The following is a 23,149-nucleotide window of genomic DNA, read 5'->3' as shown; positions in this document are numbered from 1 at the left end:
AGACAAGCTGCTATTGCCTGCCAAGGGGGCAAAAAATGCAGAAGTTTTGTATCTTCAGGACATTTCTCTACTCAAAGGTCTGAGCTTTTTGCTGCAATCATGGCCCTGTGGCAATGGCCCCAAGAACCTCTGAATATAGTCTGTGACTCAGGATATACTGTTTATACTATTCTGCATCTAGATCAGGCATTAATTAAGACTTCTATTGACCCCAATCTACTTAACCTATTTTTGACCCTACAGTCCCTCCTTGACAAGCGAGAACACTCCCTCTTCATTACTCGTATTCAATCCCATTCAGGCTTGCCTGGCCCTTTGGTGGATGGTAACAATAAGGCAGACGCCTTAGTCAGTGTCCTTACTGTATTCCAGGAAGCAGCAGCTTCTCATCCGTTTTTTCATCAAAATAGACAGGCACTCTGAAAACAATTTAATGTTCCTAGCTCCCAAGCTAAACAAATTATTAAAGAATTCCTGATTGCCAAGCCTTTAGCAAGGCACCCCCATCCACAGGAGTTAATCCTCAAGGATTAAGTTCTCAAATAATTTGGCAAACAGATGTCACTCATTAGGCTCCCTTTGGAAAATTCAAATATGTTCATATTTCTATTGATATTTACTCTGGTGCCCTACATGTACCTGCCTTGACGGGGGAATCTGCTAAAACTATACAAGCCCATTGGCTTGAGGCCTTTCGTCATTTAGGATAACTTCAGCAAATTAAAACTGATAATGGCATTGGATACCTTGCCCATTCTACTCAGGTATTTCTTCGGCATTGGAATATCCAACATAAAACAGGAATACCTTACAATCCAACCGGTCAGGCGATTACAGAACAGGATCATCATACTTTTGTGGTGAATTACTTTGTATTCCAATTGAGAAACATTTTCAGAAGATAGACCCAAAGTCATCTTATCCTCAGGTTTTATATAGAGATCCACTGGGAGATGGCCCTTGGCAGGGCCCTAGCAGGCCAGATGGCCCAGCAGACCCTGAACAACCAGAAGGAAAGTGGACACCCACACTGTCCATCACTCACGGGCCTGGGTCCGCCAACAGAGGAGGATAGGGCCTGCCCCAATGACAGGGCCTGAGGCTCAAGTGCCTCCTGCAGAGGGCAAGAATGTTCCAGTGCCCCATAATGTTCCCTTTAGGCATGTCCCCACCACATGGGGGAACATCAAGGCTCTTAATGCTCAAGCAAAGGCCTCATTGAACAAAAAATGTTCTAGACCCTCCACAATAATCTACAATGGCTGAACCCTAAAAACTGGTTCAATGGACTGAATTTACGAGTTTGGGTCATGGCAGCCCTTGGATGCCTCCTTGTCTTAATCCTTATTTGTGCTTTATGATATATATGGAGGTTGTTTTCTTAAGATTGCATTTGGGAAAAGCAAATAGGTTTCACAGGCTTAACAGCTACAATTGCATTCACAAACAAAAAAGGGGGAGATTAGATGTTGGGAACTGCCCTGCCTGGTTTCAGAAACTGTAACCTCCCCATGGCTAAGGCTGAGTGACAGACTTGGGACCCTAAGCCACTGAGGAGATGAAGCTTATCTCCCTGGCAGGAGCACTGCTTCTGCCCACTTTACTTCACCCTGCCTGGCCCCCAGTGCATGATCAGTTAGCCAATGACAGGTAAGGTTCCTCAAGGGAGGGACAACTTAAGACAGACACAATCATAAGGAGGGCCTCAGGGAAGGACTTGGAGGGCTACAGAAAAAGGGGGTGATGGATGCTCACCCCTCAGCTTTGACATAGCCTGAGTCCTCTTTCTGTTTGCAAGAAGTCTCCCAATCTCAGCCCTGGCTCGCGTAGCTCAGTGGATTGAGCACGGGCTGCAAACCAAAGTGTCCCAGGTTCGATTCCCAGCCAGGGTACATTCCTGGGTTGCAGGCCATAACCCCCAGCAACCGCACATTGATGTTTCTCTCTCTCTCTCTCTCTCTCTCTCTCCCTCCCTTCCCTCTCTAAAAATAAAAATAAATAAAATCTTTAAAAAAAAAAAAAGAAGTCTCCTAATCTCTTGGCTGCCTTACTCTCTTGCTCCACCTAAGCATGAAACAATGCCGGAGGTGGGTGCAGCCCTGTGCTGGAAAGGCAGTTTCCCCAGGGCAATCAGGCCTGAGAAAGAATGCATAAAATCCTGTGAAACCTGATTTACTAATATCCTCAATTTCAATGATAAGGGTCCAAGCCTGAAATGAGTTTGTTTCCCCAAAGTTTTGTGGCCCTTTAGCTATTTGACCCTGACTCAAAATAGGCCCTCAGAGTTCTTTGAATGTTATCTATTTGATCATTACTGCCTAATAATGATTGATGGGCTTAATCTGAGAACATGAGCCTTCAGAACTCCTGGTTGCTTACTGATTATAATAATGCTCTGTGTACTTTCATGCATTTGCAAATTATTTTCCCAGGGTTGTGTGAGAGTCCAGCAAGCAGCAAGCATTGTGGGATCTACAGTGATTCTAACTAAAAACAAGGGGGGAAATATAGGAGACCATTCTGCATGGCGTGGGCCCAGCTCCCACTCAGAGATGTACAGGACCCACGCCCATGGATAGGTTCTCCCATAGGGAATCAGACCTGTATTGTACCTAGACTGCTATGAGACTTGCTTTTGCTAAAACTCCCTCACCCTAAATTGAGGCAGCAAACATTTACTGCATATCTTTAAAGTAACTTCCTAAAATCCATGCTAAACCTCCCAAGGACAAATGTAACCAATTCAACCACTTTTCCCTTTGCATTTGCAAATATCCTTCTGTGATGTGATTAGTGGCATCCTCTCCTTTGTTTTCTGTAAGAGGTAACCACCTAAAGCAAATCTGCGCATAGTAAATGAGGACCATCATGTAATGTGCCCAGAAAAGCAATACAAGCTTGTCAAGGCAAGGATCGAGGCTTTTTCCTCCTCTTGAGAGAGAAGCCGTGCCATACCTTTTCCTCCACAGGACTCGATGAATTTGTCCATGTGAATTTGTTGTGTCTCATCCATAACACCTCGGACCCCAGGAGCCAAGGTCTGCATCAATGTTGTATTTTCATTTTTGTGTTTCTCAAGGTATTGTTATGGGTTGAACTGTGTTTCCCCCAAAAGATGTGTCAAAATCCTAACCCCCAGAACCTCAGAGTACACCCATATTTGGAAATAGAGTCTTTACCAAGTAATCAAACTAAAATGAGGTCATTAGGGTTACCTTAATCCAATATGAATATATCCTTATAAAAGAGGGAAATCTGGACACAGATGCATTCACAGAAGGAAGACTATTTGAAGAGACATGCAAAATACCACTTGATTATTGTTTCTATAGCATGTTTTGAAATCAGGAAGTGTGAGACCTCTTTGTTCTCATTTCTCAAGACTGCTTTGGCTCTTTGGGTTTTTTTGTATTTCCATGAGCATTTTAGGATTTTGTTTTTCTAATCTGCGAAAAAATGCGATTGGGATTTCAATAAGGATTGCATTGAATCTATAGATTGCACTGGGTAGTAGGACCATTTTAACAATATTGTCTTCCAATTAACAAGCACAGATATCTTTCCATTTATTTGTATCTTTTTTATTTATTTTCACAATGCTTTATAGTTTTTTTAAGATTTTATTTATTTATTTTTTAGAGAGGGAAGGGAGGGAGAGAGAGAGAGAGAGAGAGAGAAACATCAATGTGCGGTTGCTGGGGGTCATGGCCCGCAACCTAGGCATGTACCCTGACTGGGAATCGAACCTGGGACACTTTGGTTTGCAGCCCGTGCTCAATCCACTGAGCTACGCCAGCCAGGGCACAATGCTTTATAGTTTTCAACATACAAGTATTTTACCTCCTCAGTTGTCTATTTCTAAGTATTTTATTCTTTTTGATGCTATAGTAAATGAGATTGTTTTCTTAATTTTCTCTTCAGATTGGTCATTATTAGTGTATTGAAACATAATTGATTTGTGTGTGTTGATTTTGTATCCTTCAACTTTGCTGAAATTGTTTATAAGTTGTTAGAGTTTTATTGGGGAATCTTTAAAATTTTCTGCATATAAGATAATGTCATCTGAAAAGAGGGATAATTTTGATTGTTTCCAACTTATGCCTTTTATTAGTTTTTCTTGTCTGATTGGTCTGGCTAGAATTTTCAGCACAATGTTGAATAATAATGGCAAGAATTGGCATCCTTGCCTTTTTTCTGATCTTAGAAACGCTTTAAGTTTTTCATTATAGAGTATGATGTTTGCTGTGGCCTTTTCACATATGTTTTTTATGTTTAGTTTTTTTTTCTTAGTTGTCTGCTTTTTTTTTATCATGGAAGAATACTAACTTTTGTCAAATGTTTTCTCTGTATGAATTGGGATAGTCATGTGGTTTTTGTTCTTAATTTTGTTATTGTGGTGTGTTACATTGAATGATTTTTATATATCAATGCTTGCATTCCAAGGAAAAATACCACTTGGTCATAGTAAATCCTTTTAATGTGCTGTTGAATTCAACTTGCAAATATTTTGTTCAGGATTTTTCATCAATATTCATCAGAGATATTAGTCTGCAGTTGTCTTTTTGTGTCTTTGACTGATTTTGGTATCAGAGTATGCTGGCTTTATCAAATGAGTTTTGAAGTATTCTTCAATTCTCTGATAGAGTTTTAGAAAAATGAATGTTAATTCCTCTTCTTTAAATGTTTAGCAGAGTTATGAAGAGAAGCCATCTGGTTCCTAGACATTTCTTTGTTAGGTTTCTGATTACTGCAGCAATCTCCTTACTAGTTATAGGTCTGTTCAGATTTTTTAAAATATTTCTTCTTAGTAGATTCAGTCTTCAGTAGGGACTGAACCTTCTCAGTAGGTTCAATCTTAGTAGATTATATGTTCCTAGGAATTCACCAATTTCTTCTAGTTTATTCAATTTGTTTAACTGTTCCCAGTAGACTCTTATGATCCTCTTTAATTTGTGATGTCAGTGGCAATGTCTACTTTTTCATTTCTAATTTTAGTTATTAGAATCATCTCTCTTCTTTTCTTAATCTAGCTAAGTGTGTATCAACTTTTTTGATCTTGTTAAAAATCAACTTTTGGTTTGATTTTTCAATTCTCTATTTCATTTATCTCTGCTCTAATCTTTATTATTTACTCTCTTCCTATAACTTTGGATTCCTTTTCCTCGTTCCTTGAAATGCAGTTAGGTTGTTGACTAGAGATCCTTATCTTTAATATATGAATTTACCACTATAAACTTTCCTCTTGGTACTCCTTTTGCTTCATGCATCCCATAGTTTTAATATGTTGTGTTTTTATTTTCATCTGTCTCCAGGTATTTTCTAAATTCTTTTGTGATTTCTTCTTTGACCTACTGATTGTTTAAGAGTAAATTGTTTAATGTCCATATATTTGTGAATTTTTCTGGTTTCCTTCTGCTATTTATTTCTAGCATTATTTCATTGTGATCAGAAAAGATACTTTGAATTATTCAATCTTCTTAAAATTTTTAATACTAGTTTTGTGGCCTAACATGTTCAGAGAATATTCCATGTGTGCTTGAGAATATGTATTCTGCTATTGGCAGGTAAAATGGGCTTTATGTCTGTTAGGTCTAAGTGATCTATAGTGTTAAGTCTTCTGTTTCTTTACTGATCCTGTCTTCTTATAGGCATAATTGAAACTTAAATGTTGAAATCTGCTTTTATTGTATTGTAGCCTATTTCTCCCTTTAGTTCTGTCAATATTCACTTCATAGACAGCGGTGGGCAAAATTAGGTTTACAGTTGTTCATGTGAAAAAGGACATAGGTTATGATTATTACAATTCATCCTCTCATACTCACAACTGTAAACCTACTTTTGCTCACCCCTGTATTAGAGAATACTGATGTAGGTGAATGTATATTTATAATTTTTTATATATTACTAGTGAATTGATCCTTCTATCATTATATAATGCCCTTCCTTATCCCCTGAGACAGTTTCTGACATAGTATGACCACTCTGATCTCTTTAGGTTCTTGTTTGCATGCGGTATCTTTTCCCATCCTTTTACTTAGATCAGGTGTTTCCTTAGATCTAAAGTGTCCTGTAGGCAGCATATAGTTGCATCTTGTTTTCTCATCCATTCAGCCAACTAATGTATTTTAAATTGAGCATTTAATATTTACATTTAAAGTAATCACTGACAGGAAAGGACTTACTATTGCCATTAAGTCTTTTCTATATGTCTTTTAGCATTTTTCCCCACTTTTACCTTATTATCACAATTTTTTTGTATTTTATTTTTTGTAGTGATAGGTTTTGATTCCCTTTTCATTTCCCATTGTGTATATTCTATGTTGTTTTCCTTGTGGTTACCATTACAATTACATACACCAACTTAGAATTATAATGAGCTATTTTAATCTGATAACATTAATTAAAACACATATAAAAACTCTACTCCATTACATATCTGACCCATCATTTATGTTATTGATGACAGAAATCACTTATTTTTATGTTGCATATTAATTAACATAGATTTGTAATTACATTTTATTTTTAATTCATACCACATTTAAAAGTGATTTATACACCTACGCTAAGGATTCTATGTATGTCTATAACTTTTTCTTTTACCAGGGAGGTGCATATTTTCACATGGTTTTGTGGTGCTGTTTACATCCTCTTGCATCGACTTGAAGCACTGAAATACCAGCATTTCTTATAGTGGTGCTGTACTACTTCAGCTTCTTTCCTCTGGGAACATCTCAATTTCTTCTTCATGATTGAAGGACAGTTTTGCAGCATATAATATTTTGTATTAAGTTTCTTTTCTGTTAGCATTTTGAATACATTATTCCACTCCCTTGTAGCCAGCAAGGTTTCAGATGAGAACTCTCCTGATTACCTCATAGAAGCTCCTTTGTACATGACAAGTTTGCCTTTTTCCTACTGCTTTCAAGGTTTTCTTCTTTGTTTTTGGTAGTTTGGTATTATGTGTCTGAGCATAGGTCTCAACATTTATTCTAGGTGGAGTATTTGAGTCTCCTGAATTTATCTGTTCATTTCTCTCCTGAAATGTTTTGACTTTGAGGTCATTATTTCTTCAAATAGATTCTCTGTCCCTCTTTATTTCTTCCTCTTCTGGGATTCCCAAAATGTATATGTTGTTCCACAAGAGGTGTCTTATAAGTCTTTTAGTTTCTCTTAATTTTTCTCCATTCTTTTTCCTTTTGCTCCTCTGCCTTGGAAATTTTGACAGTCCCATTTTGCAGTTTGGTGATTCTTTCTTCTGGCTGGTTATGTCTGATACTGAATTCCTTTAGAGAATTTTTTAATTATTGTATTCTTTAGTTTCAGAATTCCTATGTGGGTCTTTCTAGTTTCTCTGTCACTGTTCTCATTCATTTTTGCTCATTGTCAATGGTGCTGTCTTTTAATTCATTGAGAATCTATATTACGGTTATTTTGAATTCTTTGATAATCTATATATATGTTTCTTTGGGTAGGTAGCAAGAGACTTAATTTGTTCATTTCAATTGGCCATTTTCCTTGTTTCTTTGAATGTCTTTTGCTAGGACTCCAGCATTTGAAAAATCAGCCACCTCTCCCAGGTTTTGTACAAAGAGGACTTTCTCCAACCATTCTGGCTAGAGGTTCTGGAAGCCTTTTAAACCTTATTTGGGGATATGACCTCTTTGGGTTTGTGTATGTAATCTAATAATTGAACGGGTTTCATAGTTTGTACTTAGGGTCTCCCTTTGGCATCTGTCTGCTGTACTGCAGCCTCTGTGACGATAAAGAAGGGCATTATGTAATGATAAAAGGATCAATTCACCAGTAATATATAAAAAATTATAAATACAGATGCACCTACATTAGTAATCTCTAATACAGGGGTGAGCAAAAGTAGGCCTCTGTGACACTGCAGTGAACTGTGATAATTGATTTTCACCTAGCTCCAGTCTGTGGTACTGTGGACTCAGATGCACATTGATTGCCTTTGTTCTCAGCAACTTCCAAACTAAGCACTCTTTCCTGTCAGAGCTTAGATTCAGGTAAAATAGAAACCATTCCCTCAGGCAATGCCCTAAAAAATCAGAACATGGGACATACATTCTACTCCTTTCTCTCCCCAGGGACAAGTTGGGAGTTGAAAGCTTCTTCCCACATCACGTCATGTTGTGGGGCAAGCCACTTGCAAGTGAGTGCTATGAATTTTCTTACAGGGCTTTGATGCAGTTGGTTTCACACTCGTCTTCAGTGCAGAAACACAAATGTAAATGGTCCATGTATTTTTAAATTTGTGTCTTCATGGGAGCAAGCAGGTCTGTAACTTCCTATTCCACCATCTTGCTGATGTCACTCCTGATTTGAATCCTTTTAAGTGAATTTGTATTTGTTTTATGGTCTGTCCTGGTAAATATTCCATGCAGACCTAAATGTATGTGTATTCTGCTGTTGATAGGTGATGTTCTATAAATGTCAATTAGGTAAATAGGTTGTTAAAGTTGTTCAAACCTTTTATCTCCTTACTGTTTATATCTGTCTGCTTTTTCTATCAATTGTTGAGAGATGAGTTTGAAATCTGACTATAATTTTATATTGTGGATTTCTCTTTGCAGTTCTAACACATTTCGCTTTGTATGTTTTGAAGCTCTGTTATTAAGTGCATCAGAAATGGAATGGTGGAGGATAGAGAGATACATGTTGAGATCAGGAGAGAATTAAGTTCCGTTTCTAAAAAATTACATATGTGACAAACAAAAGTGAATCATGAACATATATAGATTGAGAAGAAATAAAACTGTTTTTGTTCACAGAAGACATGATTGTCTACATAAAATTATTTTTAAAACATCAACAAAGAAAACTTTGTTGAACTAATAAGTCATCATATAAAAGTTGTAGGAGACAAGGTTAATATACAAAAGTCAATTGTTTTCCTACTACCAGCAAAGAACAATTGGAATCTGAAATTAATAGCATAATACCATTAACATCAGACTAAAAACCAAACTTAGGTATAAACCTTAACTAAATATGAAGATCTATATGTGGACAACTACAAGACTATGATGCAAACTATCAAAGAAGATGTAAATAAACAGAGGCATTACACAAAGAGTAGACCCTTGAACAACATGAAGGTTGGGGCACCAACCACTGACACAGTCAAAAATCTGTCTATAACTTAAGGTGGCTCTCTGTATATGCAGTTGGTTGAACCCACAGATACAAAACTTGAGAATATGGAGGGCCACTGTATATTTATTTTAAAAATCTGCATGTAAGTGTATCCTTGCTGTTTAAATCCATGTTGTTCAAAGGTCAAACAAATGTAAAAGAAAGCTAAATAGTGTCCAAGATATCGGTTCTTTCCAACTTTATCTGTAGATTCAATGCAATCCCAATCAAAACCCAAGCAAGTTTTTCTGTGGCTAGTGATAAACCGATCCTAAAGCTTATATGGAGAGGCAATAGCCAACGCAATGTTGAAGGAGAAAAACAAAGTCAGAAGATTGACACTACCCAGCTTTAAGAATACTATAAAGCTATAATTACAGTGTGGTATTGGTTAAAAAAACAGATAAACAGGTCAACTAAACAGAACAGGAACCCAGAAGTAGACCCACACAAATAGAGTCAAGTGATCTTTAACAAAGGAGCAAAAGTAATTCAGTGGAGAAAGGATAGTCTTTTCATGGAAGGGTGCTAGAACAACTGGATATCCACAGGCAAAAAATCTAGATACAGAATGTATTACACATGTTTCATAAATATTAACTCAAAATGGATCATAGATCTAAATATAAAATCCAAAGTGATTATGATTCATCTCCTAGAATATAACAAGGGGAAAGTCTAGGTGATCCTGAGTTTGGTGATCTCTTTTTAAATACATCAAAAGTACAATCCATGAAAGAATAAATTAGGAAGTTAGACTTCATTAAAATTAAAATTGTCTGCTCTGTTAAATATATGATTAAGAAAAGTGAGAAGACTAGCTACAGACTGGGAGACAATGTTTTCAAAACTCATATCCAATAAAGGATATGAATCCAAGTATGCAAAGAAATCTTAAAACTTAGTAAGAACACAAGCAATTATGGGCCAAACAATAAAAAAATGGGCAAAAGATCTGAACATACACCTCATCAATGAAGATACACAGATGTTAAATAAATAAGAAAAATGCTCAACATCATGTCATCAGGGAACTGCAAATTAAAATGACATCCCTTACATAAAAATTTCTGTGTATTTGTGTATGTGTATGTATTTGTGTAAGTGTTGTTTCCATTTCTCTAGAGAACTCTTGAGTAATATACAACAAACTCAGCTACTTCTGTGCATTTTTATTCATTACTTCATTTCTATAATTGACTGATGTGTTTGGCACATTTTCAGAGGCTAATGATATTTATGAACTTTTGAGTATTCACCATCTGACCTTCTTTTCGTTCCTGTAACGAAAGACAGGTTCACTTTCTTTTCCTTCTCATCCTCATCCATATTTCTGCAAAAGGACTACTTGTAGGAGGATTGAGAGTACAGACATCTTTGGTAATTAGCTTGAGAAGAGGAAAGAGAGCTGTTAATTGGTCTCTTTCACTTCTTGTAGACTGGCAACTGTTAGCAGGATGGAAAATAAGAAATGAGTATGTGAGTGAAGGTGGTAGTGAAAGGGGGGTGGGAAGAAATTAGCCATTGTCACCTGAAAAGTTCAGGAAAACAGCATTAAAAGTTATCTCAGTTGGAGGTAGGACTAGAGAGAAAAGGTTGAATGTCTGAATTCATTGAAAAGAGGAAGAAAGAAAAAACGGATCACCAAAAGAAAACTTGGATTTTCTCTTTACCCTGAAGACTTTCAGCACACAAATAATGAGTTTTAAAAACTAGGGTTAATAATGTACATTTATCCAAAGAAAAATAGTATAACCACTTTCTCTAAGTTTAACCTATAAATTCATTATTTGAATTTTCTTAATGTTGTGGTCACTCTTCCCATCTTATTTCTGTTATTCCTTAGCTAGAAAAAGCAGCTTTCCCTCTTTCTTTTACACATAACTTTAGTTGGTCCTAAACCTTTTCAATAAGTCATTGTTCCTTACTGGAGTGCTCTTCCCACCTACTCTCACAAACTACACCACTCCTCTGTTTGTTACATATATTTTTATGGTACCTTGTGTCTATAAATATCTTTTTCAAACTTTGACTGAATCAAAGAAAAACATGCATTTCAAAGCTTAGTATGTAATAAACCTCTTCAGAACAATTTCCATTAACAAGAGTTTTTGAATTTTATATCCTATTTGGTTCCAACTAATTTGCATCCATTTTTTCATGTCTTATTTATTCACTCCCTTTTTTACACTTACTAAAGTGTAAGTTCCTTTCATTAACTTTTACTAACTTGGGAAACTGCCAACACTTCATATTACACCTATTGTAATATGAAAAAAAAAACTGTAAAAGCTAATATTGCTTATTATCCAACACCCAGAAGAGAACCGGCACATCGTATGTGCTCAATAAATATCTGATGTCTGAAGGAATGAACGTGACATTTATAAAAATAATACTAGTCTGTGGGAAAGAACCACACTTGAATTACATACCAATAGCTAATTAATTATGCCAGTCATTCCTTGTTTCAACATAGAAGCACACAAATTAAACTTTTTGTTTGTTTAATTCTGGAAGGTTCAACATTTTGTCTTAAAGAACGCACATATTGAAAACAACCAACCAGGTCTCTTTCTAGTACTTAACTCAAAAAGATTACACTTCCAACTTTTGGTTGAAACTTCCCTTGGTCAGGAGTTAGGTACCACTTGTGCTGACCGAACTGGAGTCCAACTTTTACCCTTTTCATTCAACCATCAATTCCCAACAAGCCCCTCTCTCCCGTCCCTGGCCTCCCTTCCTCTCTTTCTCACCTCAAGCTTCAAACAAATAAAACAGGAAACCACAATTCCGCCAGCTCCCGTGGAGATTAGGCAACACTAAAGATGAAGCTACCAGACGCGCTTTACAACCACTCAATTTTCCTCCTTCAACCAGATGGGGTTTTGTCTAGATAATATTTTGCTCTCTCAGGTTGCGTCAGTTGTCCCGGTCCCGACAAGCGTAGGATTCGGCTAGAGAAGCCACAAAAGGCTCTTAACACCGCTTTCTTTCTTCTCCCAAATCCTGAAGACTCCAGGCTAGCTCCCTCGCCCAGAGACCCCGCCTCGCAGCCCCAAGGGGGCGGCATGCGCATGCTCGGTGCGAACCGCCGGCCCCCGCTTGGAACGCGTACATTCCGGCTCCATTCCCCTTGGGCCCTCGCGCGCAGCTTGCGGCGGCTCCCTCGACCTCGGCGCCCCGCCCCGTCGTTTGCAGGGCGCGCACCACCTCGCGCGAGTGAGCCCCGGGCCGGACGATCCCAGAGAGCGTTGATTGGCTGACGCAGGGGCTGTGTCGGCGCGGTGAAACTCCAGGCTAGCGCGGAGTCAGCTCCGGGCGGTGCTGGGCGCATCTCAGGTAAACAGGTTTGCTGGGGAGTGTTGGGCGACCGGAGAGGAGAGGTGGGCTGAGAATAGCACTGGAAACTCGGGTTGCAGTCTCCTTGGACTAGGTGACGGCGCAGAGCGGAGTCTGCACAGATGAAAGTTGGCCCGGTTCGGCCGGTAGTGATGGGGTCCTCTGGAAGATCAGAGTACACAGGTTCTTTTTCTGGGTATGATTTCGGCATCTTTACCAGTTTCTCATTATGAGTTGAACAGCTGAGCATTTTATTCGAGGGTGTAGGTTTTTGTTTGTTTTCCCCTTAAGCGGCGGTGAGTTAGAGGGTATGTTCTGGTTCAACCTAGGATTGACTGTGCCCTTGAGAGTCATTAAATCGTTTTGTACTTCAGTTCTCACACTTGTAACTTTCGGCAAAGAACGCAGTGCTTCTTTAAGGTACGTAGAGCCATGCTGCAGAAAGATATTGTTTGAACATTTTTGGTTTACAATGTCTGTTGGCCCAAATTTCTCTAACTGGAAGGCGACACCACCCAACAGTATTTGTGAAGTACTTAAAGCTCCATGGATGGAAGGAACTGGATAAACATAAGATAACAACATCATTAGGATGGTAGAAAGAAAAACTTTCCACAAGAACAGTCTCTTTGAAAAGTTCCATTGAACATTTTATCTGCATAAATCGCTGTATTACTAGTAGACAAAGGTAAACCAAAAGCAAGGGAAGTTTTCTTTTCTTCCCCGGATAATTTTAACATACCATCGCATAGTGTTGTGTTTTTCAAAGTTCCTCCTTGGGAACTACTGTGGAACTAGCTACATATTCTTTTGGGTATCCTATGCAGTAGTATACCAAGACAGTTAATTAAAACAAAGCTGACTTTCTGTATTAGGTGACAGGAATTAAAGGTATCTTATTGGTGAGAGATTATGATGGCAAATCAGAAAAGTGGATGGGAGATGTACACAATTTACCTTCAAAGGCAGAGTTTATAGAATTCTTTTTAGTGTGTTCATTTTTGAAGGGTAACAGATCTCCAGAAAAATTCGTGAATCATAAGTGTACAACTCACTGAATTTTCACAACGGATATACAGCACCTAGATCAAGAAAGAGCATTACTTGACTTTTATGACGTCCAACTTTGTGCCCCTTTCCCAAAGATAACCGTTATCTTGATTTTTAATGTCATCTATGAATTTATCTTATTACCTTTACAAAAACGGAATCATCAGACTTTTATGTTTCACTTTTGCCCATATTGTATTTGTGAGGTTTATACAAGTTATGTAGCAGTAGTTTGTTCTTATTCTGTATGATCTTCCATCCAGTTTTTAGCTGTTACCAATAGGGCTTCTTTGCACATTTTTATAAGTATTTTAGTGAACATACGTATACATTTCTGTTGGCCATATACCTACTAGTTAAATGGCTACATTGTAGAATATGCAGTATGTATTTCTGGTATAACTACCAAAAATTTTTTCAAATTAGTTGTCAATTAGCACTCCTTTCAGCAGAGTTTGAGAATTCTGGTTTCCTTAATGCTTCCAAAGCCAAATGCTTACAGCACTTAGTATTATCTTACTTATTTTAGCCATTTTGGGGGTAATATGGTGATATCACATTGTGGGTTTTCCCTGATTTCCTTAATGACTAATAATATTAAACACCTTTTTACATGTTTATTGGCCATTTGGATATCCGTAATTGCAGTGTCATCAAATTTTATGTACAGAACCAGATAGTAATAGAGGCAGTTCTTGCTGTGTAGAGGTTCTGTTAAAACAGTACTGTGTGAAGTTAGGGCTGCCTGTATTTTAGGTTGGGAGACCATATATAGTCTCTATTTTCTTCCTTCCTTCCCTCCTTTTCTTTCTATCTCTCTGTCTCTTTCTCTCCCTCCCTCCTTTCCTTCCTTTTCTTTTCTCTTTCTCTCTTTTCTTTCCTCCCCCTCCCTTTCTTCCTTTTTCCCTTCCCTCTCCCTTGCTCACGCCCTCCCTCCCTTCCTTCCTGCTTTCCTTCTTTTTGGCCTGCTTTCCTTCTTTCCTTTCTTTTTCGCTTGTCTGCTTGCCTCCCTCCCTCCTTTCTTTCATGTTTCATAGTTTTCTAACCCCTGCTATGACAGGGGTTAGAAAAATGACAGTTCAGAAATAACCCTTTAATCTTTTTGTTGGTAGTAAAATAATTAACTGAGGTGGGCCATATTGGAAAAGCATAAATACATAATAGTATTAAGTAATGTGTGCTGCAGTATTTTGAAGTTACGTTTTAAATCCATAAACTTCTTTTCTTTGCTTTTTACCACTTTTACCTCAAGACTAATTAGAGACCTGTTTGAGATTTCTCTTAACTGTTCAAAAGAGAGGTAAGAAGAGGGAAAAGAAAGGAGATGAACATCTTCTTTGATATTGCATAAAACCCTAGGGAAAGGGCGAATGTCCAGATATTCCTGCACAAAAATATAAAGCATAAAAAAATCATAAAATACTTTTTTCACTACTTTGAGGTGGGTGTTGTCTTTTGAACTGTTTTATCTTGGTATGGCTTGATTGAAATTTATATCTTCTGATTGTGTATATTCATAATATGGGAAGTAATAGCCAATGGCTTGGGCTATGACACTCAGTTGTGGTACTCCTGCCCAGGATGGAGGTTCCTTCTTCCTTAAGTGTCCCATTGGGCTGTCCAGGTCATCTTCTCTTACTTTGGGCTCCATGCCTTTCACTCAGTACCAAAAGTATCAAAAGTCTTTTGAAAGTATCAAAAACTTTCTTTTAATACTATTTCAGCCTATGTTAACATTTTAAGGTAACACTTTAGGTGGTTTATAGAAATGAATTTAGGTTTGTATTTAGATGTTTATATGCTAAAGTAATGAGAAGTTTTCAGGTAGTCTTCATCAATGTGATTTTTCTTTCATATAGATAATTAATATTTTTCCAATCTTGATTGTTATGCAAACACAAATTAGGATAAACCACTAGGCCTCGGCTTCTACCACCATCAACCCACTGCTATCCTTGAGCCATTCTTAAGTAGAAATTCTGAGCATAGGCATTTATATACATGTATATACACACACACACACACACACACATAATTTGACTAGTATAGATACCTTTCTGCTTTATAATGCCACATATAGCAATTGTACTTATATGCAATGTTTTCACTGCACTTCTTGAGCCAGAGCTGGAATTACTACAGATTATTATGGCTTGTAAAGGGTATGTGCTATGGAGGCAGTTTTCTAACAAGTGAGTCCTTTCTCCCCTCACTCCCCTTGGTTTTTGACCTCATATGGGAGCAAATAGGGTATTTATGTAGTACAAATGTTTAATGGTAGTGCACTGATTGTATGACTAGGAATATATCTTCTGTATGAATAAGAATATATCTGGCAGTGCAGTTGTTATTGTTAGCTTCCTAGAGTACCTACTCCCTGGACATTGCCTGCATCGCATTGTTATTGTTGGCCTCTTGGACACCATTTTTCAGGTTTCAAGTGGGGACAAAACTTGCGTTTTCTGGTTGTAGTTTCTATTTTTAGATACTTCATTTAGGTTTACTTTGTTTAAGGTGACTCTGCTATGCTCTATTATCTGTTGATTTTTATACTTGACTTTTAGCAAAGAATGTTAATACTGCAACGTCCAGATACCTGGGACTGGGATGGGCAGAGGACAGCTGACTTTCATCTCACATGCCACCTACAGAGATAGCTTTAGGGCTGCTGAGAAAAAAAGAAGTAACGCACAGTATTAGTGAATTGTTGCTGCTGCTCTTGTTAGTACAGTATTACTCTCTTTACCTTTTGAATTGAATGGATTTTGAAACTTAAAGAGAGGATAGGATTTTTTTAGGGCATTAATTGAAAAGGTGTACACTACAGTGAAAGAGCACTGGGCAGAAGAGTAGAGTAAGCATGGCTTATTACCTGTCTGTGTTAACCTCTCCTGGAACTTGGCTCTCTTTTGTAAAATGAGACATTTTGACCAAGTATCTGATAGTGATCCTTTCCTAAAGATACAGAATTTAGAATGTAGAATTTAAATGACTGTGGGTGTAATTTTGGCTACCCTGAGGGTTTTTTTTTTTTTTTCTTTTTTTTTAGCAAAAACAGTGAGGCCTTGAGAGATTGTATTTACTAAAATCCAGTTCGCCTAACTTGTATTCCAGTTGCCTTTTCCATTATGTTACTTGTGATAGGCTGCCTTCTAAAATAACCCTGGTATTCAGACACCTGTATAATCCTTTTTCCTAAGGGTAGACTGGATCTAGAGACTCACTTCTAAACAATTGTATGTTGGGGGTACGAGGGAAGTTAAGGGGTAGAGAGATTGAGCAAAAAGGAAATGGACATGGACAACAGTGTGGTGTTTGCTGGGGGAGGGTGGTATTAAGGGGTATAGTGGAAAAAATACAATAAAGATTAAGTTGAAAAAAGAATATGGCAAAAATGGTAAATGTCACTAATGAGATTAAGTTACAAAAGTCTGTAACTTCCTTTTTGCTGGCATTTTCTTGCTCACTTTGATGAAGCCAGCTACCATGTTATGAGCTGACCTGTTCAGAGACCTGCCTGTCAAAGGCTTAATGGGGGCCTTTGTGAAAATCTCTTCCTTATGGATTTATATGTGTATAACTGATTGACAGTTACTGAGTGTTAAATCTCCCTGGATAATTATGGATTTTGTTCTTTCTTATAGTTCTGGTTTTTATTTATTTATTATGAAGTCATGTTATTAGAAGCATACAATTTTATAATTGTTTTTTTGCCCTATGAATTGAACCTTTTTTCCATTAATAAGTATCCCTTTTTACCTGTAGTAATGCTTTTTCTTTTATAGTTTAGTATGAATTTTTAATAAACTTTTTATTTTGAAATAATTTTAGACTTACCAAAAAGTTGCAGAAATAGTACAGAAAGTTTTTGTAAACCCTTCACCCTACTTCTAATGTTAATGCAATATATAATCATAGTACAATGATCAAAACCAAGAAATTAATATTGATGTAATAGTATTCACTAAATTATACGCTTTATCCAGGTATCACTGGTTTTTTCATCAGTGTTGTTTTTTCTGTTCTAGGACCCAACCTGGATCCCATGTTGTATTTACCTGTCAGGTTTCCTGAGTCTTCTCTAAGCTCTGACCTCTCTCTGACTTTGATACAGCTATGTCAGCCTTCTTTTGGTTAATGTGTACATAGAATTGGATTTTTAAAAATCCAGTGGGACATCTTTGTTTTACAATTGGAGCATATAGTATTTGGATCACTTTATCCTTTCATATTTTGTATTATTCTATTTTTATCCTTTGTTACTTTGGAAATTATGCATGCTTTACCATTCTTTTAGTGGTTATTGTAGAGACTATTGCATCCTGAAATGTATCTTTACAGACCTTTCTTTATACATTTCCTTACATGTGTATATGTATCTAAATACATAGTTTTGGGAGTTTTTTGCTTTTTTATTTTCTTAATATAATGATAGTTATGTTTTATTATTTTATAACTTCCCCTTTTCATTTTATAATATTTTATACATATTTCTATGTTAATTTATGTATGCATAGTGTTTATAGTGTTTATGTAGCATAATTTGTTTAACTAGACCTAAATGTGTAGCTATTCATGCTATTTCTAATTTTTTAGACTACGAACAGCACTGCAGTTTATATTCTTGTATGTCTATGTTTGCACCCTTGCTAGAATGCAGATTTTTAATAGAATTATAGAATCAAAGTTTGCATGTTTAAAGCTTTAATTAACATTGTAGGCATTGTTGTTATTTTTTAATGGCATAGTTTTTTATAAAAACAGTATATGCTCTTTATAAACTCTTTCATGTGACATAAATAAAGAGATGACAGCAAAACATTACTCCAAATTCTATAACCCCAATCAAAACAACCATCATTTAATACCAGATGCATGACATTTTATGTTTCTGTCCTTGCAGTATTCAGTATTTTTTTAAAAAAGTACCCATAGAGACATGTTTGTAAAACTTCACACCACCAAAAATTAAAAAAAATACTGAAGGTTCAGAAAGAAAACAAAAATGGGCTCCCTGAAAAGAAAAAAGAATTGAGTGAACATACCAGCATTAGTCTTCTTGACCAGCATTATCATTTGCTAGAACATAGTGTTGCAGTGATTTCAAAGTTTTGAAGGATAGTAGTTTCAACCCCCCAATTCTTGGCTAGTCAACAGCCTTTGAAGTATGAGAGTAGAAAAAAGACTTCCATACCAGGAGATCCTCAGAAGTTATGCTCTAGCAAAAGAAAGATGTAAGAGAAGATATGGAATATAGGAAACAGTAAATCCAACCCAGGAGAACAGTGAAATGATGTCCCAGGCCTAGAGTACAGATGGTCCAGATTCCAGAGAAGCCTCTTAAGGAAGGAGGTTTCCAGGAAATAACAGCAATTTAAGAGATCTTATCACTATAATATCTGGATCTGGAGTTTCTATGTTGGAAGTTTTCTTGAAACTGTGAATTCAATTCCTTTAATAAATACAGGACTATTCTGGTTACCTCTTCTTAATTGAGTTTGCTTTGATAGATTGTGTCTTCTAAGGAATTTATCAAATTTATGGGTATAAAGCTGTTTGTGATATTCCCTCTTTATCTTTTTAATACCTGTGGGATCATTTTAATGTCCTTGTCTTCTTCCTGATAATTTGCATTGTATGTCTCTGTTTTGATCAATCTGGCAAGAGGTTTGCCAATTTCATTTTAAAGAATCAGCTTTTGGTTTCATTGATCTTTTCTATGTTGATTTTATATTTTCAATTTCATGGATTTTTGCTTTCTTTTAATTTCCTTTCTTCTGTTTGACTTGGGTTTAATTTTCTCTTAATTATGTATTTTTTAAAAAGTGGAAGCTTAAATATTGAGAGGCCTTCCTCCTTTTCACATATATGTGTTAGTGTCATAAATTTCCCTCTGAGCACTGCCCAGGCTACATACCATACATTTTGGTAATCTATCTCCATTTTTATATCATTTAAAATACTTATAATTTCCCTTTCTTCTTTCTTTTTGAATCATGGGTTATTTAGAAGTGTTTGAGGATTTTCTAGATACTTTTATTGATTTCTAGTTTATTTTTCTTCTAGTAAGATAACATAATTTGTAAAATTGCAGTTTTTATAAATGTGTTGAGGTTTGTTTTATAGACTAGAATGGGTTCTTTTCTGGTAAATGTGCCGTGTACACTTGAAAAGATTATGTATTCAGCCATGTTGGATTGAGTTTCCTATAAATGTCAGTTAGGTCAAGTTGATTGATATTCTGAGTCTTCTATATCCTTGCTGATTTTCTGAACACTTGTTCTCCTGATTGCTGAGAGAGGTGTGGTGAAGTTTCTAACTATAATTAGGGATTTGTCTGATGATTTTTCATTATAACTTACGTATTTTGACATCCTTAGTAAATACTTACATATTTAGGATTGTTTGTTTTGTTAGTGAATTAAACTGCTTAATGTACTTCTTTAATCTTGGCAATATTTCTTGCTTTATTTTGTTTAATATTAATATGGCCACTCATTTCTTTTGATTAGTACTTGCATGCTTTTTTTTCCTACTGTGCTCCATTATCCTAAATAAAATATAATTCAGAAAGGGTAATATGTATGACATTTTCATTTTGTGTGGAGAAGTGTACATGTTCTAAGACATGTACACAAAAGGACTGAATATGGCACTGGCATACTTAATATTTTAAGCTGAATACCCTGGCTGGGTGGCTTAGTTTGTTGGAGAGTTGTCCTGTGCACCTAAAGGTTATGGGACTGATCCCTGGTCAGGGTGCATAACTAGATTGCAAGTTTGATCCCTGGTCAGGGCACAAATGGGAGGCAGCCTATTGTTTCTCTCCTTCCCTCTCATCCTCTCCATAAAATAAATGAAAAAATATCCTCTGGTGAAGATGAAAACATATATTAACAAAAAGACTTCTGAGACTTTTGGTCAATATGGCGGCATAGGTAAACACAGCTTGCCTCCTCACACAACCACATCAAAATTGCACGTAAAATATAGAACAACCATCGTGTAAAACAGTCAGAAATTGAGTTGAATGGAAGTCCAAGAACTATGGAATTAAAGAAACCTCATCCATCCAGATTGGTAGGAGGGGCAGGGATGTGGAATGGGCTGGTCCCACATCCACATGTGGTGGATAAAAATTTGGGAGGGATATTTTGGCAGCCAGGAGCCCCAGCCCCACACCAGGCCCCTCCATCCCAGGATTACAGTACTAGGAAGATAAGTCTCCATAACTTCTGGCTGCAAAACCCAGCAGGGATTGAGTCAGTGGAAGAAACTTTTGGAGTCCCAGGCAGTTACCCTTAAAGAACCCACACACAGACTTACTCAGATTCACTTCCTCTGAGCTCCTGTGCTAGGATAGCAGCTTGAAAGGCACCAGTGACATACAGGGAAGGACTACAGTATCTGGCATCAGGGCAGGAGCTGGGTGACAGCTGTCTCCCAGTGGGCAGAGGTCATTGTTCCTTTTCTAAACCCTCCCCCTACAGAGCTAGTGGGCAGGAGCCATATCTGAGACTGTAACTAACACTATTTGTTAGACCTGGCTAACACTGTTTGCCCTGCCCTGGAGATCCCCTGAGTCTCTGTCTTACCCAACTTACCAGCCCACCCAAGCTGTTAACAGTGGCTTTTCCATGTCTGGTCTTGGCTTATGCTTCACAACTTCTTAAATCCTATCAAACAAGCAACAGCCAAGGTATAGAAGCCCTTAACCTCTATACCTCTTTTTTTAAAAATATAAAGTTTTATTTATTTGCTTTTAGAGAGAGGGAAAGGGAGGGAGAAAAAGCGGGAGGGGAATAGCAATGTGTGAGAGAGATACATCAATTGGTTGTCTCTCTCATGCCCCAGCCAGGGATGTGGCCACAACCTAGGCATGTGCCCTGACCGGGAGTCAAACCAGCGACCCTTTGACTTGTAGGACAGCACTAAGTCCACTGAGCCATACCAGCCAGGCCACTTTCACAGCTCTTATTAAGTGGCCACAGGCCCGGCACTGGCAGCAGCCAGCCTAGATTTACAGCTTGACTTCGCCCGGGGTTCTGTAAGCCCAGTGCAAGTAGCAGCCATGCCTGATTGGTTTATAGCTGGTGCAGTGTGGCCCTGGCAGAACACAGGTGAGGGATGATCTTGGCCTGCACAACCCAGGAAATTCAGGGCCTGCACACCTAGTAGACAGTTACAGACCGCAATGAAGCACCACCACACTGCCCCTAAATAGCTGATCCTCCACAGAGGGTAGAGGTTGGTGGTCAGTGGTCACAGCCAGTCCTAGCAGCTGACTGGCCTGGGTAAATCCTTTCCATTGACCTGCCAACAGCAATCAAGGCTCTGCTACAGGAGGAGGATGTACTTAGTTTACATGGAGGGTATACCTTTGTTACAGAACACAGGCCAAGTGGGGTACAACATACTATTACCAAAAGGATACCCCACTAGGTTTGCGTATCTGCCACCATAGGAAAGATGTCTCTCAATGCCAGAGATTTGTGAAGAGGAAAGGAAATGTTCATTTAAAGCTATATAGACTTAAAGTATGACCTAATGTTTTCATTAAAATATCAAAGTCCTTTAGGATACCCACAGACACAATACAGTGCTTCCTTCTCCCTCTGCCCTAATTTGGGGTACCATATCTCAGGAAAAGAAGTAGATTTAGGCTCCCAACACCATCTGCTGTGTCACTGTCCAGGATCAAGCCACGTGGTTCTCCCTGGCAAAGCTGCGAGGGGGTCTTCACTCTGCCAAGACTGTGTGGTTCTCCCCTTAATGGCTGCTGTGTCTGGGTTTAAATCCCCGCACCAATCTTCCTCTGCAGCCCCATTTCTGACTCCTCCCATGATTGGCTACACTTGCCAGCACTCCCGTATCCTTCCAGCTTTACTGGGCTGCCATAGTGAGTCTGGGCAGGCGTGGCCCCATGGTGTGGAGCCAGTCATCTCCAAGCTGTCATGCAGGCGCTGTAACCAGGGGGACCTGCCCCCCAGTTACATCTTGGGTGGAAGTCCCTTCCATCCCCCTAGCTCAGAGCATGGCCAAAGCTATTTAACATATCTATGCAACCAGTTAAAGGTTATAAATATGTTAAATGACCACACCAGAGGTTAGCTGCAAAGCTGTTGGTGTACAAAACAGCTCTCAATGGCCCCGATCGATGTGTCCCTTCCCCCAACTCACACCTGTGTGCGGGGAGGGGGGGTGAGGACATCCTTTATATCTTTCTAATATTTCCTGGACTCCTTGAGTTCTGGACCCCATTCCTAACCCTTATTTGGGGCCCTCCTCTTGGCTGCACCCTGTTACACCTTGAGTGTACAGCTTAGGTGATAGGGGAGGCTGTGCCACTGGACCCTACAGGACACCTATATTAGGCCACGCTACCAAGATAGGGAGTCATAGCACCTCTATCGGATACTTAGAAATAAACAAAAGAGGCTGCTGTAAAAACAAGGAGGCAAAGGAATGTGGCCCAAATGAAGGAACAGATCAAAACTCCAGAGAAGGAACTAAATAAAATTGAGATAAGCAATCTGTCAGATACAGAGTTAAAAACATTGTTTATAAGGATGCTAAAGGAACTTTGTGAGGATCTCAACAGCAT

The 23,149-nt window shown here is 38.0% G+C and overlaps 1 protein-coding gene across 2 annotated transcripts in view; it reads left to right on the top strand.

The window, feature by feature from the left end:
* Positions 1 to 12,372: 12,372 nt before the first annotated feature.
* MIPOL1 (mirror-image polydactyly 1) overlaps positions 12,373 to 23,149 on the top strand; it is a 308,179-nt gene continuing 297,402 nt past the window's right edge. The window contains exon 1 of one of the 2 annotated variants that reach the window (XM_036029064.1): positions 12,373 to 12,495. The gene's annotated coding sequence lies outside the window, so the exon portion shown is untranslated. Of the gene's footprint in view, positions 12,496 to 12,650; positions 12,916 to 23,149 lie in introns of those variants that run through there. The other variant, XM_036029066.1, reaches the window with a different exon arrangement.

Source organism: Phyllostomus discolor, chromosome 1, assembly GCF_004126475.2.
Source record: "Phyllostomus discolor isolate MPI-MPIP mPhyDis1 chromosome 1, mPhyDis1.pri.v3, whole genome shotgun sequence".
Lineage (NCBI taxonomy): Eukaryota > Metazoa > Chordata > Mammalia > Chiroptera > Phyllostomidae > Phyllostomus > Phyllostomus discolor.
The sequence above is the reverse complement of the archived record's forward strand: the minus strand, read 5'-3'. Positions and strand labels throughout refer to the sequence as shown.